Source organism: Falco cherrug, chromosome 4, assembly GCF_023634085.1.
Source record: "Falco cherrug isolate bFalChe1 chromosome 4, bFalChe1.pri, whole genome shotgun sequence".
Taxonomy (NCBI): Eukaryota; Metazoa; Chordata; class Aves; order Falconiformes; family Falconidae; genus Falco; species Falco cherrug.
In genome coordinates this window covers 95,590,442-95,610,962 of record NC_073700.1, presented here as the reverse complement: position 1 = coordinate 95,610,962, position 20,521 = coordinate 95,590,442, and the positions used below count along the sequence as shown (strand labels likewise).

The 20,521-nt window shown below is 39.1% G+C and overlaps 1 long non-coding RNA gene across 1 annotated transcript in view; it reads left to right on the top strand.

The window, feature by feature from the left end:
• The first annotated feature begins 1,363 nt into the window (after positions 1-1,363).
• Positions 1,364-20,521, top strand: part of LOC114016745 (uncharacterized) — a 35,853-nt gene continuing 16,695 nt past the window's right edge. The window contains exon 1 of the long non-coding RNA XR_008732148.1: positions 1,364-1,591. This is a non-coding gene — a long non-coding RNA (uncharacterized LOC114016745). The remainder of the gene's footprint in view (positions 1,592-20,521) is intronic.

The following is a 20,521-nucleotide window of genomic DNA, read 5'->3' as shown; positions in this document are numbered from 1 at the left end:
GCAGCAAAGGACTGGACTTGATCTCTCCTCCTTGCTCTACAGGTACTTGGAGCAAGTCACTAAATCTTGTCTTCAGTTTGTTTGTCTATGAAAAGAAGTAAATCAAACCAAATACAGTTCAGAGTGATGAAGAACTCTCACTTTTGATTTGGTAACATCTATTGCAAAGCATGAGCTTGTTCATACTAGCTGTAGGAAGATACTGCCTCTGCTTATAACATGATGTGGTGCAATATGTGATGAACAGTAACCACTGGGAATTATGGAAGAAAATAAGGTCTAGGATTGAAAATCCACATACTTTATGTAGATTGCTCTGATCTAGAACTGGTTAATGGTAATGGATCTTTCCAGTGATTCATATGAGACTGAGACGAGAATTCAGCTGTCCACCTTGAGGTTTTTGAATTATTTAAATGAAAAAGGTAGCCATAAAGTTAACATTAGTGTATCTGTGTCTCATAGTATTGGATTTTTGTGAACTTCTTATTCTGTTCTTCAAATGCTCTTAAAAATCTGGTGAAGAGTACGTGCATAAGACAGCATAGAGTATAGTACTAGGATTCTTGTTAATGGCGATCATTTGATACATTGAGCAACGGTTAGCCAAGTTTTTGAATATTTGGTCATCTTCCTTTACTGGGAGAAAGGATTAAGAGCATGTAGATAGATAAAATTGCTTCACTTTGATATAATGTCAAGAAAGTATATGTAGTTTCCTCCTTGTTCCACTTGATTCAGCATGCCAGTGTGTCATTTGATGCTAAAACATAAATTAGACAACAGAGAAAATTCCCTAAAAATGCAAATGCATGATGCAAACAGGGCAATACTGTCCTTAAACATCCTGGTAGACATATGGAGCCTCTTTTCTGGAGATATGTGAAATGTCGCATGAAACCTTGTGTATGTGAGCTGGGGGGAGCAGAATTATCATCCATCTTCCATGAGGAGGTTAGAGGTGGTTTAGTGGGCTTTTGTTACAATGACTGTAACAAGAAAAACAAACAAACAAAAAAATCCTCACTAAACTGGTGATTTGCTGTGATTCTTAATCCTGATCTATCTCTTTCCATAAACCCAAGGAATTTTGCAGAAATAGGCTGGAATATCCCCTGCGGAAGACATTAATTAGGATAATGAGTGACATGACAAATACTTAACATACAAAATGCTTATGTCTGCTACCATTCACTCACTGTCTGCCAATTCAAATCACATCCTGTCTTTAGATAATTTCATTTCCTGTTGATACTCACTGTATACAAACAATTAGCACTTTGCACTGCCTTTTAGGACTTTTGGTTACATACCGAGTTAATTGCTAGTTTGTTTTGATGGCCACCATGCTGCTATCTTTAGATGAAGAAACATGTGTTTTTTTAAATCAGAAGTGGGACCCTTCAAGGAAACTTGTCCAATATTTTTTTACCATAAATATAGTTAGAACATGATGCAGCCTCTGATTTTTAAGCTGTAGCAATGCTTGTTCTCAAGTACCAACACAGCAGAAAAGCCATGGCTGATAGTCAAGTTGGTCTTTGCATAGTGCCTAGGGAGTACAAGACCAGCTTTCTGGAATCTGTCAAAGGTACATATTGCCTTGGGTATTGCTCTGGGCTGAACTGGTCTGAAATCTCTTTCCTGCAATCCCTTTCCAGGTGTAAGAGAGGTGGTTCTTTCTCTTGTGTCTCATCTTCTTTGGTCTTTCTGCATGTTTGGATCCTTCTCTCAGAACAGTGCTGCTCCAGAAACCTTTGTGGAAATAAAAAATCAAAAATCTTACTGCAGCTGTGGTGAAAGCAGTAAGTCTTTCACTGTTGCTATACTTGTCTGTGAAGATGGATGTCAGTAAAAATCTGGTCCTTTAATTGCTCCTATGCTCCCCTTAACTTACAGCAGTAAGATAGATAAGAAAAGGATTTGGAGAGTTCTGCTTCCAAATCAAATCTCCATAGAAGCAGAAATTTTTAGAAGTTCCCATTTGTGGGTTCATCATTTCAGTGCATTCTTACAGCAGCTTTAAGGAGACTTTCTAGCTTGTTGAAATAGAGTTTTATAATTTTAGAGTTACTTTGCACCTCTTTTTTTTTTTTTTCTTAGCCACTTTTGCTAATTGCTGGAAATTCTTGTTTTAAGGAAAACTTATGCTTCTCTGTTTCACTGTGTCTTGTGCTTGATCCTTCAATGATGCTGTAATAATGTTGTAGCATCATTGTGGATAGCAATAACCATTTAGAAAGAACAGCTTTTATGTCTTGCCTATGTTTTGAGTTTTTTCACTGCTAGTATCATCCTCATTCTGTACCCAGAGAAGCACAAGTCTTCTCTCAGGTTTTGAGAACTTGCCGATGGGCCCATCTTAACAAACTGTTTTAAAGTGTCCACAGCAAGCTTTTCAAAAGGGCAAAGCTTTTATTTAGGTCTATAAATAAGGGCCTTATTTTTAGATTCACTCAATATCTACCATGATGAGCTCTTCGAAAAGCTTACCATCTTCTCTGGCAATTAAATGAATGCTAAACCCCTGAAGAAATTCATCCCCAGTTATGTCTGCTAAAATCTTTCAGATTTAGATGATCAGTTTAGTGAAGTATGACAAATAGTTGATCAAATCTACATGTGTTTCACTTCAGAATTGAAAGGAAAGCAGGAAATCTCTAGCTGACAGAAGCTGCGTGGCTGCCTTTTGTTCACAAGCATCATCTCCAAGAGGTGTCAACAAATTAGCATGGGAGTTAGCCAAAAGAGTTAACAAGACATCGATGCCGATAGTCATCTATTAGTATAATCTCACTTTTCTCTATAACTCTTTCTATAATTCTTTCTATGACAGATGTACTTCCTTGGTTTTGTCTTTTATTGTTTTTTCATTATGCAACATGCTGCTGAATAGCTGTGAGATACGTGGAAGCCCAGATTCAAATGCTTTAAACACTGCCTAAAAGAGGTTGTTGTAGTTGTTGTTGCTATTTTAAGTGTAGGAAGAGATTTCATGATTAAAGGTTATTACTTATAGTTCATGTGGCTAAGATCTCAAGGCATGGTTTAGGCTCACCTTATACTATATGTTACATAAATAGTTAGAAATATCTTTTCCCCAGAGTATAGGACAAAAATGCAAGATAGACAAAAACAAGTTGCATGAGGATGGAAAGAAAAGCTTGGATAATGATGACTGGACTTAGCATATCTGTGGCCTAATGTTCATGTTTAGTTGTGAATATGTAGGATACAGGAGAGGGATGGGCACTAAATTGTGCCCTTTTGGAACTATTGAAGTGAGAGTTTTCAGGAAGTTAGTGGAGGTGGGTAATATAAAACGGCAGTTCTTAATGGTTTGCTCTTTCCAACTGTCAGACATAGAACTGGGAAAAGCCCGCAGTAAGATTATTTTCATATTTACAAGGGGAGCGGTGAAAGCCCGCAATGCAAGCTGAGAAGTTACATCCCTCTTTGCTTTGTATGGAATTGGAAATGAAGGGTTGGCAGGCATAAGCCATGAAGGAGCTGACTGAAAATATGAGGAATAAGTTTTCCAGTTGTTACAAGACCAAACCATAAAGTATGGAATATCAAAAGGATAGGGAAGTTGACATGCAAAATTAAATAGGCTAGGAAATGATGTCTTTCTTGTGATATTCTCACCAGGAACCCGCTGTGCTTCCTTGGGCAAGGGATACGGCTATTTGAATTGCGGACTTAATTGATCATGATTCTCGGGGCTTTGTTCTGCCAGCATTCTGTTACTCCAGGTATGCTTAATTTGAGGTAGCATAAAGGTTTAGTTGTAGCCTATAATAAAATTTCAGTTTCAGTTTGATTTTGTTAGTTTCTAAAAACAGACTGCGTTGCTTACACACATTTTCAGTTCAGCCTGCTTATAAAAATGGAATGGAAACCAGGAAGTTGCTAGGTCATCTTGATAACAAGTCTCATATCTCAGTAGACAGAATTTCAGCAAATTTTTATTAGCATGCAAAATGTCATTCATACTCCATATTTCCACAGAAAGCATAATGACTTCCATTACACAGAAACATATTCTGAGCTCATTTGCTATAGTTTCTCCACTGCATGTAATGTGTTTACATGCAAGAACAAACTGCAGTTTTGGAGAGTGGCACTTAATGTGAGCAGGAAGAGTTTGAAAACATGAAGCACAAAGTGAAACCCAAGGGAACAAGACTATCTCAGGACCAGGTTTGGGGAGTGTTCTCATTGATTGCTACAGCTTATTCTAGATTGATGGAATGAGGCCGAAGTGTTTGTTTTTCCATTGTTGTACACCATTATTTAAGTAACCTCTGCAGTCTGACTTGTATTTCAGTGTGACAGCTTAAGTATCTGACGCATAATAGACGTTTAACTCTGTAGAGATGTTTAAATATTAAAATCAGTCTCCAGATACATTTCCCCCCCCTTCTTTTTTCTTTAGTTTCTTGCTACCACTCCCCCGCCTTTTTTCAAAAAATTATTTGAGCCAGTTTCTCTGGCATGACCCAAGTCTCCTCTGTCAATGAATACGAAAGCAACAGAGGAATTGCTGACAGCTCTGTGATTCTATGCTTTGCTGGAGGCTGACCTTGCCACAGAATAGGTCGACTTCAAGACTTCTCTAAAACTGTTTGTCTAAAATTTGCATTAAAAACATTTGATGGGGACAGGTCCAGTCTGTCTTCCCACCACACCCATCTGTTCAGGCTCAACATATTCCAAGTCCAGACATACAGTAAATCAACACCAAAGGACCTATACAAGCAAACCTTGGGAGTACCAGGATGACTATTCTGGTTCAGTCACTGTTTTATGAATACTTTTGCTGCTTTTTTTTTTTTAAATATATATTTTTTTTTTACATTCCTGGTCACATATCTTTTTTTCAGCTTAAACTCCAAGGTACGTTTTAAATGACCAGCTACAATTGCTGTGTTTGAGTCATGTCTTGTTTTAGTCATTAAAAGAAATTACATTTCTTAATAATTTATGTAATAATATTAATTGAAGTATATATTCTTACAAGTGCTAGAATCCATGCCCTTAACCTGTTTCCATTAAATATATCAGTTTCTGCTAGCTTTTTAAGTCACTTAGGCACTGAGAGACCACAACTCGATGACAAGCATTGCATGCTGTTCTTCCCTGTGTTGAAGTCTTCAGAAGGGGCAGCCCCATGGCAGAAATTATGGTCTAGAAATCAGGCACAAACTCCACTTTCCAGAAACTTTCTTTGAGATTTTGGAGAAGTCATCTGATGTCTTCTCACTTTTTTCTCACCCCCAGGTTAAAAAAAAAAGCCAACTAAAACCCAACAAAAAACTCCAATAATGGGGTTTTTCATTTATTTAATTTCCCGCTTTTCTATTTATCTGAAGTGCAGATATTAATATTGATGCATAGGTGTTTATAAAGAGTGAGATTTCTGATGACCTGGGCACCTGGATGGAGACCACTGAGGGGAGTTAAGTTTTGGAAAAGCTGAATGATCAAGCTCTTTATAAAAAGTTGCAGATTAAGTTTGTAAAATAGCCCAATTGTGATTTTTTTTTTTTTTTCTGAGATACATTGAGGTAGTTCTGTGGAGGCTATTGAAGACTAATTGCAAAGTATCATTCTTTACATATTTAGGCACGATTTGTGCAGGCTATTTGTATTATATCCATACTCATATCTGGCTTATGCTACCTTTGATAAAGAGATACAGGTCCTCAGGATGTAGAAATGGAAACCTGTATATTGTGCTTAATGCATGTATTTTAGAGTCATTCTATTCTATAATGAAATTGCATAGTATGTAAGACCACATGTGGGGAAGTGATTTCTCAGGAGCATCGTTGCAAAACAGCGTTGGTTTAATGTGAGGCGTAGAGGAGACATGATACCATACACTAGAAACTATCAGTTCAGTATTTTGCTTAGTCCCCTAGCAATTCTAGCTTTGGGATCTTGTCCCCTAAATGCCCTATCTTAATTAGATTGTACTTTTGGTAATTAGTTTTCCTAATGCAATACAGTCAGTCCTCTCTGAAGTCTTTCATTTGATGCCTAGGGACACATTATGTCAAAACCTGATGAGTGCTATAAGCTTATGTATGCAAAAGATGATTTATAGTCAAGCTTGCTCCTCTGTACCAACATAGTGAAGAAAGGAAGGACTAGAACTATAATATTTTTGACATCCCTAGCAGGAAACCCAGTTTGTTTTTTTTCTATTGTAAGGTTAATGTCTTGCAACACTATGAACCACAGATATTTACCCAGAGCCACGGAGTGTGGCAAGTGTTTTCCATTTCCATCTTCCATTTCTTCTGTTCAGTCATCAACAACTGTGCTCAAGGGTGGATGTATCAGCCATGTGCACTGATCACCAAATTGCAGCCAGAGTAGAAAAGGGCAACATTTTTTTAACATTATTTTTACACCTAAAAATTTTAGCTTTGACTTGATCAAATTGTTTTTCTAAAATTTGCTTATTTTACTGAACTGCTTAGCAAAGGAAAAGGGGATTAGAATAGTTTGTTTCATGCTTTTTTCAGCAGCATTTTCCAAACTGATAACACCTCATGTCTAAGTATATTTTTTCTGTGAATAGCATGTTGAAAACAATCAACTTTCTTTCATGAAACCTGGGGTTGGGTTTTGTTTTTTTTTAAAATTTCTTTGCACACTTGGGAACTTGCTATACCCCATAAAAAGTTGGGAAAATCTAATTACTCAAAACAGAACTGAAGTGCTAAGTTCATCCCTTGAATATGCTAAATTGCTTTATTAAAATATCTCAGTTGCAGCTTATTTTATTGTGCTCCTTTGAGTATTAATCTATCTTGAAAATGCTACACAAGGGTTAATAATTTATTTCTGTACATGACTTCTAATGACACTGAAATCAAAACCCAAAGGATTTCTATCTCATAGAAAAGTCTGGAATATTTTCTCAGTTGGTGAAAATGGAAAAATTGGAATAGCTGTGAGGTAACAATTCTCGAAAGTAGTTCAACTTAGAAATGTTTCAGCAGTTCCAATTAAAATTATCAAAGGTTGATTCCTTCAAAATTGCACAATACTTTCTCATAAGTATGATTTATTTTTTTTAAAAAAAGAAAAAAAAACTTAAAAATTCGGGACCAGATGGATCTCCATCCAGATGGAGCATCTATCCCACGGGATGCATCTCCCATAATACTCCCATCCCATGGGTATAGTGACTCAGTAGAGTTAGATGGATGGCTGCAGTGGGCATTACACAGGGGCAGTCTGAGGGTATGTAGCACTTGGGGCTAAAGCTAGACGGGGATGCTCTGGTCCTCAGCTGCTCTTTCCACTCCTCTGTGCTGATGCAGATTTTGGGGGCCACAGGGTAAACCAGATTAAAAATAGGCTTCCAGTACAGTTGTTGTCATAGTCTGAATCAGCCCAGTCATCCAGGTTAGATTGTAATCTCCTGGCAGATGGCATGGGAGGTGGAGGACAGGAACTGGCTGGTGCTGGCACATCTTACATCATTCTTGCTGTAGAAGGAAAAGTACTGTATCACCTTAACTTGAAAGAATTACACTTCTATGGAATACAACACATGGGGAAAAAAATCAGACCCTGGACTCATTTTTCTGAAGTCTGTGTTGTGATGTGAGGGGCATTTCAGTATAATATTTTGTCAGACTGATATGCAGTTAATGCTTCTGGATGAACTGTATAGATTGAAATATTCTGGGTTGAATAGGCACAAACCAAAATAGTTCCTTTTCTTCATGTAAAATCAGCTTTTTCTTATTGAAAAACTTTTGATATTCCACTCCCCCACCCAGCCACCCACCCCAGATCTACACTTTTCGTCAAGAGTTTTCATCAAGAGTTTGTTCCATCGAAAATTCCACAGTGGTTCTAATTAAGTAAACTGAATATAAAATATAATGGACACATTAAATGAAGTTTTAAATGTTTGTGGAGCCTTTGCCAGATCCAGAAAATGTGCTCCATTTTAAGTGCAGAGACAGTGCTACAACTTGTACTACCCCTAAAATGGGAATGAACTAAAATGAACTCATTACAACATGGTTTATGGCAGGCAGAGAACAAACCACAAGTATGTCAGTCAAAATGTTTTGTTTTGTTATTTTTTGTTGTTTTGTTTCATATTAAGGAAAATTAGAACAAAGAAGAAAAGAACAGTCATTTTCTCACTTGTGGACACAATCTAGTATTCTGCCTCAAAAAACAAAGCAGCACATTTCCTGAAAGTGAGAAAATGAGATCTCAGTATTTAAAAGAGCTCATGAAAAGGGAATATTAAAGCAATTCCTCATTTCATTTGTGTAGCACATTTCTGCATCTGTAGCTCTGCTATATCAATGCAGGGGTTTGCGGTGGCCGTGATACAGGAAAAGAAGGATTAGTGGTTAGTCTGCGGTGTGGATATTTGTCGAGTGAGGGGCTGGTGCTGTGTCGTCTGGCTGTGACCCACATGCCCAGCTCCCCTTTCCATGGAAAGCACATCAAAGGGGTGGAAAACACCTTCTAACCTAGAGTTAAAATGCCACCAGGTTGAGCTCTCAGCTCTGGGAAGTGACTCTCACAGTTTATCTGCAAGTTTCTATCCTCCGTTTGTCCCCTATACAAAAGCAGGGCCAACACCTCCCTTAGTATCCTCTCTGTGCTGTATGTGGATGTACACTGAGGATTTATACAAAACCAGGGCCAACACTTCCCTTGGCATCCTCTCCACGCTGTACGTGGACGTACACTGATACAGTATTTCAAGGCAACCTTCCTCATCTTCATAGCATGCAACACAGTTTCTCAAGGCAGTAAATACTGTCCATGTGGGTATTTTGAGTGGGCATTTTTGTCACAGTTGATGGTTTTCCACGTGTTGTTAATTCATTGACTCTCCTGTTTAGGGACACTTTCTCTTGCAGGTTTCAAAGGTAAAGAAGCCTGGGAATGGATGTTTAGTCCATGAAGCTGATGAGAGGGTTAGTCTAACTGCATGCAATTAGCCAATACAGTTATTAAGCACTGTTTTACTGTGATTAACAATTGTTACACAACATGCAGGAAACCTCCTGTAATATTTTTCTCCTTAATTCTGTAGGGGAAAATACAGGTTCGGCACAGCTCCATTGCAACATGGATCCAGCTGATTCTTTTAGCACTTTGTACTGTTAAGGAAGGGGTGACCATTTCACACTCTCTTTAACCAAGAGCAAACCTCAGTTTAAAAGCTCTCTGCATAAGCATAAAAATGGGGAGGTTTCCTCAGGCAACCTTTTAATCCCTTAAGGATCAAATAAGTTCCCATGTTCTGGGCATTGCTAAAAGAACCAAAATCGAGCTCCATACCAAAGAAGAAGCACACAAAGGAATGGGGACCAGTTTCACTTAAACCCTTGACTGGAAATATTAATGGTTAACAGAACTAATATTGATTGTTAACAGAACTAATCAAATCCTTGGCATTTACACTGTTTTAGGCTTAGGGGGAAGAAAGAGCCTTTCTCTTACTTCCAGCACTCTCATATTTGCTCAAAAACTTGGAAGAAATTATGATCAGCTTAGCCTCTTAAATTAATAAAAGCTCTGAGAGGAACACTTTGATGTAAACCCGTTCAGCCCTCTCTCTACCAACACTGATCTCTAATTACAGCAACAGTATGTTTTATAAATATTTGTTTACAGCTTCCTGCATGAAAGCACAGGGAAAATATGGAAAGAAATTTATATAATTACAGTTTAATGATCTGCATTTTAATTGAGATTTTACCAAATAATTTTGTAGGAAGTCAGGAATGCTCCAGTAACGCTGATGTATGGTTAAGCACTTGAGGTTTGAATTCTTCTACTTTGTTTTATTAACACTTATAAGGACATGAAGACAGCGGCATTAAATTTTTAAATCTTAGGTCTTTTTTTTTCTTATTCATATTTGCAGTAGTCTAGAAAAACATGTCGTCTTATGTCTGGTTGCTTCTGATCGGTCAAAATGCATTACACAGTGTTTTGAGAAGCACTTTTATCAAAGTTGATAGTGAGGTCTTATACATACTTGCAAAACACTTAGCCATGCTGCTGTTACTCTCTGAGATGCCTGCTCCCTAATTCTTCTCTGAAGACAAAACCACACTTTCTTTGTTTTGCATTTGCCTAGACCTTCAGTTTCGGCCCTATTTCACCAACTAATGCTTACTTGACAGACATTGTTACTTACTGAATAGAGAGTTAAGAACAAGGTAGTAGTGGATGCTGCCAGAACTGCTCCTAAGATTAATTTTGTATAATTTATGGTAGTGTGACAGTTACTATGTTGGCTAAGCAAGCAGCAATTGAACCGAGATCTCTAATGGCCTGTGATGCTACTATTTCATCCTTATTTGGAGCCATAACAGACTCATTTTCCCTGTCACTTTGGTCTAGAGGACAAACATACCCTCAGTAGTGCTTAAGTTAATGCTTTCCCCATTAAATGGTGTTGGAGACCAACTTTCCAGAGCATTTTTTGCATTTCCTAGGACAACAAAATGTTGATGATCACAAAAGTCTGGCTGCCAATCTTCCCCCCTTCAGTTAACCCTGGTAACTTTGATACCATTAGCAAACCTTAACCAAACCCGTCAAAAGCATGGAACTTCTTTTTGTGACAACATGCTGGGTGGGAGAGGGAGACCCAAGCTTGTGCCTCTCTGGGAGAGGTGGTGACTTTGCTCTTAGTCGCATCTATACAGGCTCCCACACCTCAGATGTAGATCTGCTGGAAATCAGGTCTTGTTAGGTGAGATATTGACAAAGTAATCACCAGTCCATATTTTGCAGCTTTTATTATAACTCTTTTTTGTGCACGTCCATATTTCAGACCAAATGCTGAGAAAAATATCAAATGAATGCAGCTCACTTTTCAAAGTGCTTCTCTATAGCAGTTCTTGTTTTCCTACTGCTATGTTCATGGGGCCAGGGTTATCAACTTAAACGTACTTCTTTTCTTCATGATTTTTCTTTGCTGCCAATTGCTAAGGCCCACTTAACAGTTGCTAAATGCACGTGTTTTGTGATTTCTAGATTACTACAGGTGCTTGGATTTTTTAAAATATTATATTTCGGTATAATAACACTAAATCAGAATGCTCTCAGCAAGTGAATCAAATAAAAATGCGGCTCTTTCCACCTTGAAGCATAAAACAATTTGAATATATCCTTACAGATATGGGGTTTTTTTCAAATACACAGAGAGATTGCTATCCTTTTGGATTTAAAAGATCACAACTGGGCACAAGAGCCACTAGGAATGAATGGAAATTTCTGTTTGAATTTGATTCTTGTAGAAATAAGGTTGTAATGTTGTAACTTTTTTGTGTGCCACTTTTAGTTTTCCCAGAAACCTTTTCCTCTTCACTACCTCGCCTCCACTGCCCAGCCTTGTCTTTTCGGTTGTGGGTTCTCATCTATTTAAAATACATATCTTAATCTATGGAGCCATAAACAGGAAATTAGAATATTGTCCCTCCTGGGCATTGAGCTTTGCAGTCTGTGAATATTCACTGAGCTCTACCATACCTGTCTGAAGTCAGTCTTTGATTGCAGACTTGAGTTGCTAGCATGTACTGTTCCCACTTGGAAGAACCACTTGTGTCACATAAAGTGCACGATGAGCAGAAAGCTTATGCTTATTTCTCTGCAGGTACTTTTCAGCTGTGTGCTTGTGTAAAAATAGGTTATGTACTTAAATTATGCATAGAAGTCATCCATAAATAACCTTCTCATTTGGTTAAGAAAGAACCCTCATGAACACACACCTCTCTTTTGCATATAGCTTTTATAATCCATATCTTGGATAATATCCTGTTCCTGATCTTACTGGGTATCTTTCAGGTTAAAAATCTTTTTTGCTTCATTATCTTTCTCTGTACTTTACCTTTTTTTGTAAGATAAGTTTTCTTTCCCAGGCACAATGTATAGGTATCTCTGGGTAGAGAGTAGCTGAGAGTCTCTGGCTTTCATTTCTTTTGATAACCTTTTTTCTTGTCTTCAGATAATGTATTCTCTGCTTTGTCATATGCTGAGCAGCCAGCCTGATGAAAAATGTACAGTCATCAAACAAACTGGTACTTAAACCAGGAAAATTAATGTTGCATCTAATTATCTGTACTCCCATTTAACCCTATCTGATATTCTTTAAGGTTTTGATCCAAGCTTCCAGCAAGTATGTATGTACCCCAGGAAACAAACAACAGGGAGTAATACTCATCCTCTTCCACAATGAAAATATAATCTCATCACTGCAAAATAGTATTGCTTACTACTGGTATTCCACCTCAGCTGATAAAAAGAATGCTCAGTTGCATCAGACAAAATTTAGTGTGTCATTAAAGGTCTGAAGTCCAGTACCATAGAAACAACATCAGAGATGTTGTAAAGCACAGGCTAGTCCATAACATATATAATTTTTGTCTTTCTTTCTACTAATCTACTCATCAGTGGTGGAAAAATTATAATGAAGTAGAAGGAATATTGATGTGGTATCCTGAAAATAATTTATATCAGATCAAATTTAGATGTAACAAGTTGAACTGTTGCTCCTGTACTGAAATCAGCAGCAGTTTCCAATGGGATCAGGGGAAAAGCAGCTGAGTCACTGACTGCAAGCCATCATTCTTAGGAAAAAAGAGAGCTTAGACTATGACATTGTCCCATGACTAAATATAGGGGGAAACTAAACCTTCCTGTCTTGTTTGTGCTGTTGCAGAGTTGTGAAATCCTCAGAGGATGAAAGGACAGATCTGAGCGTGAAAGTACATAACATTTGCTATGTGAAGAATGTTAGTTTTACAAACTAAATATAGAGAGTGGACAGACTACATAACATTCACAAACTCCTAAACTCAGTGGAGGAGAAATAAAATTAACAGGAGTGTAAAATTGCTGTTTGTGTAATGTCAGAAGAGTCCTGACCCATGCCGGAATGAAAGGAACCAGCATTTACAGAAAGTCTTGTTATTCATTGATGGGGGCTCCTAACATATGCAGAAAGATGTGTCCTGTGAGAATGTTTTTCCTATGCAGAAGGTAGATATGTATAGAAAATGAGTTTATGAGAATATACAATTTTTGGAGGACTCGAGATTCAAAGGATTAGCTGCAGAAACTGAATGTAAACCAACACCAGTTCACTCCAAAATTGTCTTTATGCAGAAAGCCAGGCTGTATTCCAGAGCCTTTTGGACTTTTTCTCTGACTTTTCTCCTTGACCCTTACTTGCTGATACCAGGAAGCATAGAGCAAATTCATATTATTCTTCTCTTCCTCTACTTCAGAGCAATATTTAGTCTTCAGGAAGTTTTGTTCTTTTATGCTGCCTCCTTCAGCCCCTTGGATTTTATTGTTTTCACACTGAATGTCACCACAAAGCTCAGGTAGGCTGCTTGAGTTTGGGTCTGGGGGTGGGGGGTGGGGGGCACTGGGCTTTTGATTGCAAAGATTGCACAGCTGCCAGTATAGAAGATAGGTGTCCTGTAACTTTGCACAACTTTTTACCCAGGGAAAATGATACAGATGGCCATAAAATCAGAAGTGATGAGTGTGAGAAAACCCTCCCCAGTCTAGGGGGAGGGTGGTTAGTTCACACTCTAGTAGTCTTCCCTTTCGTGCTGCCAACAGCTATTTCTCTTCTATTGGTGCGAGAGAGAAACTGGGACTGCTCCTACGCTTACTGCTGTCTCCATTCATTTGTTCGTACTGTGGGGAATCGGGTGAGAAGCTCTTGTTCCTCCATTAAATGTAGAATTTGTCAGTCTGGGGCGGAGGGGGGGGGGGGGATGTTGTATTGAGCATAGCCTACTGCACTGATACATTGCACTCGGGGAGGGCTGTTGAATCCTATGCTGTTGAAATAAAAGTTTTGTTCCCTCTCCACTGCTTAGGGTTTTTTTTTCCAGCTCCAACAGTATGGATTGCTAGTGGGTTTGGTGGGAGTTGTTAGTTAGGGAACAGTTAGAGAGAATTATTTACCTAGGGGGAAATTCATTTAAAAATTCTTTCAAACCAAAAAGCTGTGTCTGGTCTCTAGCCTCCTTTTTTCTTTTATTTTTTACTTTGGTCATAAAATACAAAACTAATGATGAAGAGCTAAAGGGGGAGTGTTGAGATGGTGACGAAAATAATTTGATGGCCCAAATGAGTCACGGCACTGCTTTCCTTACCATCTTTTCCCGTTTCTTATTAGCAGCCAAATGGACATACACACGGGAATGCTCCCTCACGCAGGCTTACAGCAGAGCTGTAGGGTCAGCTGCTTATGGTCCCTCAGCCGGTTTTCTCCTCCGTCTTTGCATAAGTGACTCTGCAGGATGCTATTGCAATGGTTGGATGTTTGGCCATTTCCAAAAATAACCCCTTGGAAATGTCTCTGAGTTTTTAAATGAATCATTTCAGACTCTGAATCGCTAAGATGTGCTACCAGGGGAAAACAATAGCCCCAATCAGTCACAGTGAAATTTACAGCTAAGAAGCTATAAACCCAAGGCTGGTAGAAAGAGCGTTCTAATTTGGTGAAATACTCCAAACCCAAGAGGAAAAGTGAGGACAACAGCTGCCTCTGAGCAGCTCTTGTCAGGCTCCATCAGCTGATGTCTGTGGTTCAGGGTGCTGAGAGGAAGAGCTGTCCTGTGCTGCTGAGCAAAGGTGGGACACTCGCGTCTCCTGGGGACCAGTCAGGTCTTGTTTAATTCCCAGCAGATGACACTGATGACTTGGATGTGTATTTCAGGCAAATGGACATATACAATGAAATACCTCTCTTGGCTACAGAAATTGGTCTGATTTATGCCAAAGAAGCTCAATTAAGGCCCCAAATAGCAGATCATTTGAATTTCTGCTACACACTACTGCTCTTCAGCTTCATCAATGAAATGCAGGTAAAGGCAGAGATATGACATTTTTATTAATGAGGACTTTTCAGGAGGAATGCATTATGGTGTACTAGCCATAGAGCACAGAACCAGGACATAAAGGGAGGGTGTTATAATCCTTTTTAACCCGACTTCTTTAGATCACAAAAAACCCCAAAAACAAAAAACAAAAAACCAAGCTTGAACATTAATTATCCACTTTATCTTCCTGGTACTTTTCTACCTCCTCCTAGCCATAGTGAGACTATTTACCCTGCTCCTAACTCTTTTATTAAACTGGGTTTTCATACATTGTTACATACAAGTTGTTTTGGGGTCTTTTCCAGCATTGTAATTCTACAGGAGTTAATTTTTTTTTTCCCCTGCCCTGGTATTCTGTAGACATTCTCAAAATGCCCCTAAATGGCAAAAGTTTTCAGCCGCATTGTTTACTAGCTGAAAAATCAATTTCTGCATGACCTAAACAGTATTTCAGTGGAAACTAAGTTTAGAAGAAAATTTCCTTTGGGAAAATTGAAGACCTTATCATAATTTTCCTTTTCATATTTCATGCAGCATTTTCAAAGTTAAAACATTTTCTCTTTTCAAATCCACATTTTAGATTGTGATAAACAAAACTGAAATTTAGAAAAGAGATAACCAATGCCAACAGAAAAGTGCAGCTTTAAATTCTAAGAAATGTTTTTGCTTTTTTTTTCATCTAATGAGAAGTTGGAGGAGGAAGTATTGCACTTCAGAGCACCTAATCCAAATTAGGTTTTGTTTCTTGCTGGCTGGTTTATGGTTTCAGTCACGAAGCCTAAATAATCAATTATTTCTGCAGTTCCATCTTTCCAAGTGCTACGCTGGAAAATAGCTTAGAACTGTTGAGACTTCATTAATTATTCCTACAGCTATGGACTTTTGCCTTCATACAGAATTAGTAAAATAGCAGAAGGAAACCTGACTGCCTTGCTTTTATATCTGGGACTAGAAGGATGAGTCTGAGAAACTTATGAGATGACCTATGACCTATTTCACTAGGCACAAAGAACTTGTCAAAGTTGGCCAAAAAAAAAAAAAAAAAAAGCTGCAAGACCTTCGGAGAAGTACTCAAACAGCTTCATCCTGCTATAACTGATTCCTGAGCTTTCCACCTTTTACTATTCTGCCAACCTTTGATGAAATTGTTTCACCTAAACAAAAAAAATAACCTCCCCTCCACCCTTCCCAAAAGGAATCAACTGCAGGGAAGAATATAAACTCTTAGCATTTATTTCTTTGTCTGAGAGTTCAGTTTAATTCTTCCATGTGTTTTATCGCATTCCTCAGGAAAAGAAATGCCATTTTTGAAAAGTGTTCCTGATTCTGAAGTGGTAAAAAATTTGCTATAATAGTAAGTCTGTTTCTTTAATCCATTTTCTTTTCATATTTTTGTCCTAGTAAATAGCCTGTTTTGGTTACCTCCATAAAGAAGGAGAGGGAAAAAAAGATAGCAAGAATTCAGCTACAATTTCTTTGTCAATCGAGATAAAATTAGCTGTCAGCTTAAAAAAAAAAGGGTAAATAAGATAGCAGGAATTCTGGCTAGCACAAAATAATACAAAAATACTAAAAGAGATTGTCTGGGACCTTGCTGTTTATCATTCTGAATGTGAATATGTAGAAATGAAAAGTACTTTGACATGTCATGGTAGTGGCTGTGTCTACACAGTCCTGCAAAGACATCCCTAGTGACAGGTTCAAGACCCAACACCTCAAGTGTCTTCCTGATGTGAACCTCTGGGCACTGTCATGCAAGCACATCACCCGACGTGCTGGGATCCACAGAGGGTATTTAGGAGCGCCTTGCCCTGTTATGCTGACAACAGGAGCCATACTCAGCATGGCTGACACCTGCTTAGAAAGGCCACTACTCCTTCCCTCCTGAGCCTGTGCATCCCTGGAGCGCTGTGGTGACCATGCCCCAAAAGAAACCTTAGATCTTACCAGCCTCTGCCTTACTGTGTGACCCCCAAGGCTCTGGCAACACCAGGCTTTCTGCTAAAGCCATGCTTTTGGCGTCTTAGGCACCTTTTCTACTGCCCTCACCAAGGAAGAAACATGTCCAATCTACACATGTCACCTGAACTTGCTTTGCAGCTACCACCCATGGGTGTCAAACTACCCGAAAGACCTCACCACTTGCAAAGGCAACTGGAACACCTCTGAAGGCTTTTTTTTTTTCGTTTTTCTTTTCCCTACACAGGTTGCCTTTGCACAGAGGTCACGTTTGCTTGGGGATCAAAATCTCCGTGTTTGATCTCAGGGTGCCATTGGCCATCCCCCCTGTGCCTTCTTGCGCCTTGCACGCTATTACCTTGGGCCTATTCAACTTCTTTACACGGCTGTGACCGCTGCCATCTCAGCTTTGCCTCTCTCTTTTCTCATCCTCATCAGCAGACCCCAATTCAGACAGTCTTAATAGTTTCAAATAGATACCAGTTTTGCTTCTGGAAAAGAGCTATAGAAAAGCTTAACCTTTATGGTCTTCCCTGACACACACCAGTCCCTCTTTGCCTCAACTGGGCCACGTTCCTCTGCTCCACTTCTCTGAGCTGCTCCTGGCCTCTGCTGGCATACTTACAGCTCTGTCACCTTCCTCACCAGAGTTTTAGGAAAATCTCCTGCTGCCTAATAGGGTTGAAGTTGAGTGAGGGGATAGAGTCATACTTATAGATGCCCTGAAGAGGTAGGCAAATAGACCAGTGGTTTTTTGGTTTTTTTGGGGGGTTTTTTTCCCTTTTTTTGGTTTAATGAAATATTAATTAGTTTCAAAAGTCTTTGTATCACTTGTCTGTTATAGTCAGTGGGTTTTAGGCCATTTGCTTTTGGGAATCTAATGTGAAGAAAAGTTAGGTGGTCCTCACATTCTAGGCCAGATTTTGCAAACTGACTTAACTCACAATGAGCATTTAGGCGTCAGGCTCAGTGGCTAGATTTTCAAAAGAGCTCAGCAAGTTGGATTGTGTAGATGCTTAAAATTCTACTGCAAATGCTACAGCAGGAAGATGATGAAAGTTGTCCAGTTTTCAAAACAAACAAAAAGTAAGTTCTTTGTCTTGTTAAGGGAAGAGATAATTTGAAAAACTCTCCTATATTTGCAGACACTAATTCCTGGAAATGGCACTGCAAATAATCTTGGATTGATTGTCCAATATACTTGGTAAAAATCCGGTTCTTATCATTAATAAGAATTGTAAGTCTTGTGTATTCTGGTAGCAGAGAAAGTTTATATGTCTTTGTTGCCAAGTTTTCTATATTATATTTTTCAGAATTTAAATCAAACTTGTTTTGCAATCGAAAAAAATGTTCAGGTCAGTGCATTTTCACTTCTAGTTTAATTGGAGGGCAGTGTGTCTGGCTGGCTTCCTTTGTTTGATGGGTTTTTCAGTTTCTGGAGGTTCCAGTGGTTTGTGATGTCTTTCACTTGTAAGTACTTAAAGGCACAGTCGACATACAAGGGTTTTTTTCAGGCATTGTTATTCTAGTATAAAGCTACTATGGTCATAAAGGAGTTGGTGCCTATAGATAATGAGCAACAATCAGTACTGTGGTGTAGAAAAGCCATCCTCTTCCTCTTCCTGCCTTTTTATTTTGTCTTGAAAGTCTTTCTCTCTCCAAATATTCTGCTTGGGCTGAACAGTGGCTGCCGCTCAGTGAGTGCAAAAATAGTGAGGTTGGCCTGCAAGGTGGGGTGAATCTCTAATTTGTCACTGGGGGGGCAAGACTTTAGCATAAGCAATCCCCAAGGTACAGGACTAGATTTGCACTTGGAATCGCAGGCCAGAACGGTGCTGGCAGTTGGCTACAAGCCTAAGGAAAAGCTGTACAAGTGTTGATGCTGTCTGGAAATGGCGATTCACTTCTTTCCAAGCATGATGCACCACAGTCCACTGTAGTTGTGGAGGATTTCCTGAGAGTGCCCTTGATCACAGATTTCCTTTATAGACTCAACTCATCTACTGCTCATGCATCATCACATAGGTATGGCGCCATCCTTAAAATAAAAATTAACAGTGGCTCTTCAACTCCACATACAGAAGGAGAAGGTTTCAGTTTTATATTGAGGAACTGTGTTGTTTCCACAAAGTGATGGCATTAAGGAACAGTCTCCATCAAGCCACTAAAAAGTCCTGTGTGCAGCTGGGAGGAAGAGTGAGGACTGGGGAGGAAGTGTAGAAAATTGAATCAGAAGACTATAAGACCAGAACTGAGCACAGTTTATTCCCCTTTTTGATAATTTAAAGAGAGAATTCTGAAGTCCCTCTCTCTTTTCCCTTTCCCCCTTTCCCCTTAACAAGAATCAGTTCTTCTCACATGCTCTGCTAGAGACTTTGTTCTGTTTCTTTGTAGTTTCTGGCACATTCAAGATCCTTGCCTTCAGTTCTTACAGCTGGTACTAACAGCCATTTTTTCAGGAAACTTTCCATACAGACATCCTCACAGAAACGCTCTACTAAGTCTGCTGCTCAGGAGAGAATTATCAAGCAGCGAGAGGAGCACAGCAGGCAAGCATCTCAAAATGGAGTCAAAGTTGTAGTGAAACATTTGCCTCAAGCTAAAATAAGGCAGGTAGACTAGAACTAAAGTGACTGCGTGGTGCGGACACATGCTGAGTAGATGTAGCATTGCTATTTTATCACAAAATCTCCCATACTTCATTGTAGAATGTAAAGAGGCATCAGCTACTCAGCACTATCATTCTCTACTCTCTCACGGCAGATTAGCACCAGGTACTGGCCCAGGGCTCCCCAGTTATCACCCAGGTATATAAAGCTTCTCAGAGTGAACCCAATGCATGCTGGATTTATCAGACATACTGTTCATAGGGATGTTGATTCTACAGTGAATACGTTCATGTTTCTGTCTTGGACTTTAATTTAGTCTATTAGATGTACATTTAGGTCATATACAGTTGTCTAGGGGAAAGTTTGTTCCACCCAGAGCATCTAGGCTCTGTACATGTGTGGTGTACCTGTGGCTGGTACCTGCAGAAGAGCTGTCTAGACCTCCAGATTTTGGGTAGTCCACTCAGACTTAGTGTTCCAAGTGGAAGTCTGCCTATGTTGAAATCCCAGGGGAGCAGCTAAATGCTTTGTCTCTTCCTGAAAAAATTGTATGAGGGACAAGAGGTCAAGCCAGGAAAATTCAGACTTATGGTAACATCCTGGAAGAAACAGGTTCATCTTTTATTATACCTACATTCTGTATATTCACTATCTTTCTCATTTCAGAAGGATTTAAAATGTAATATTTTATTAATTATTATTATTGTTATTACATTCTGCTGCCTTCTTTTTCTCCCCTATTTGTTTTTAACTAAAACTATTGCTGTAGGAATTTCAGCCAGAGCACCCAGCAGGGCAGCACGGGTGAAACATGCTGAGCTTTGGCTGAAATGACTAAAAGGGCTTTCCATAGCAGCAGGAATCCTGGCACACGTGTACAGCGCTGTTTAGGAGCCTGTGAACTGGATGGTGGCTTTTAAGCCAGAGCGCTGGTGTCTAGCTCCTTGCAGGCAGTGCAAGTGCAATCTTTTTCTCTCTATTAAAAGTGCTTTCCTTGTCCTGTGAGTGGACCTGTTGTGTGGGTGGTGGAAAGGGAAG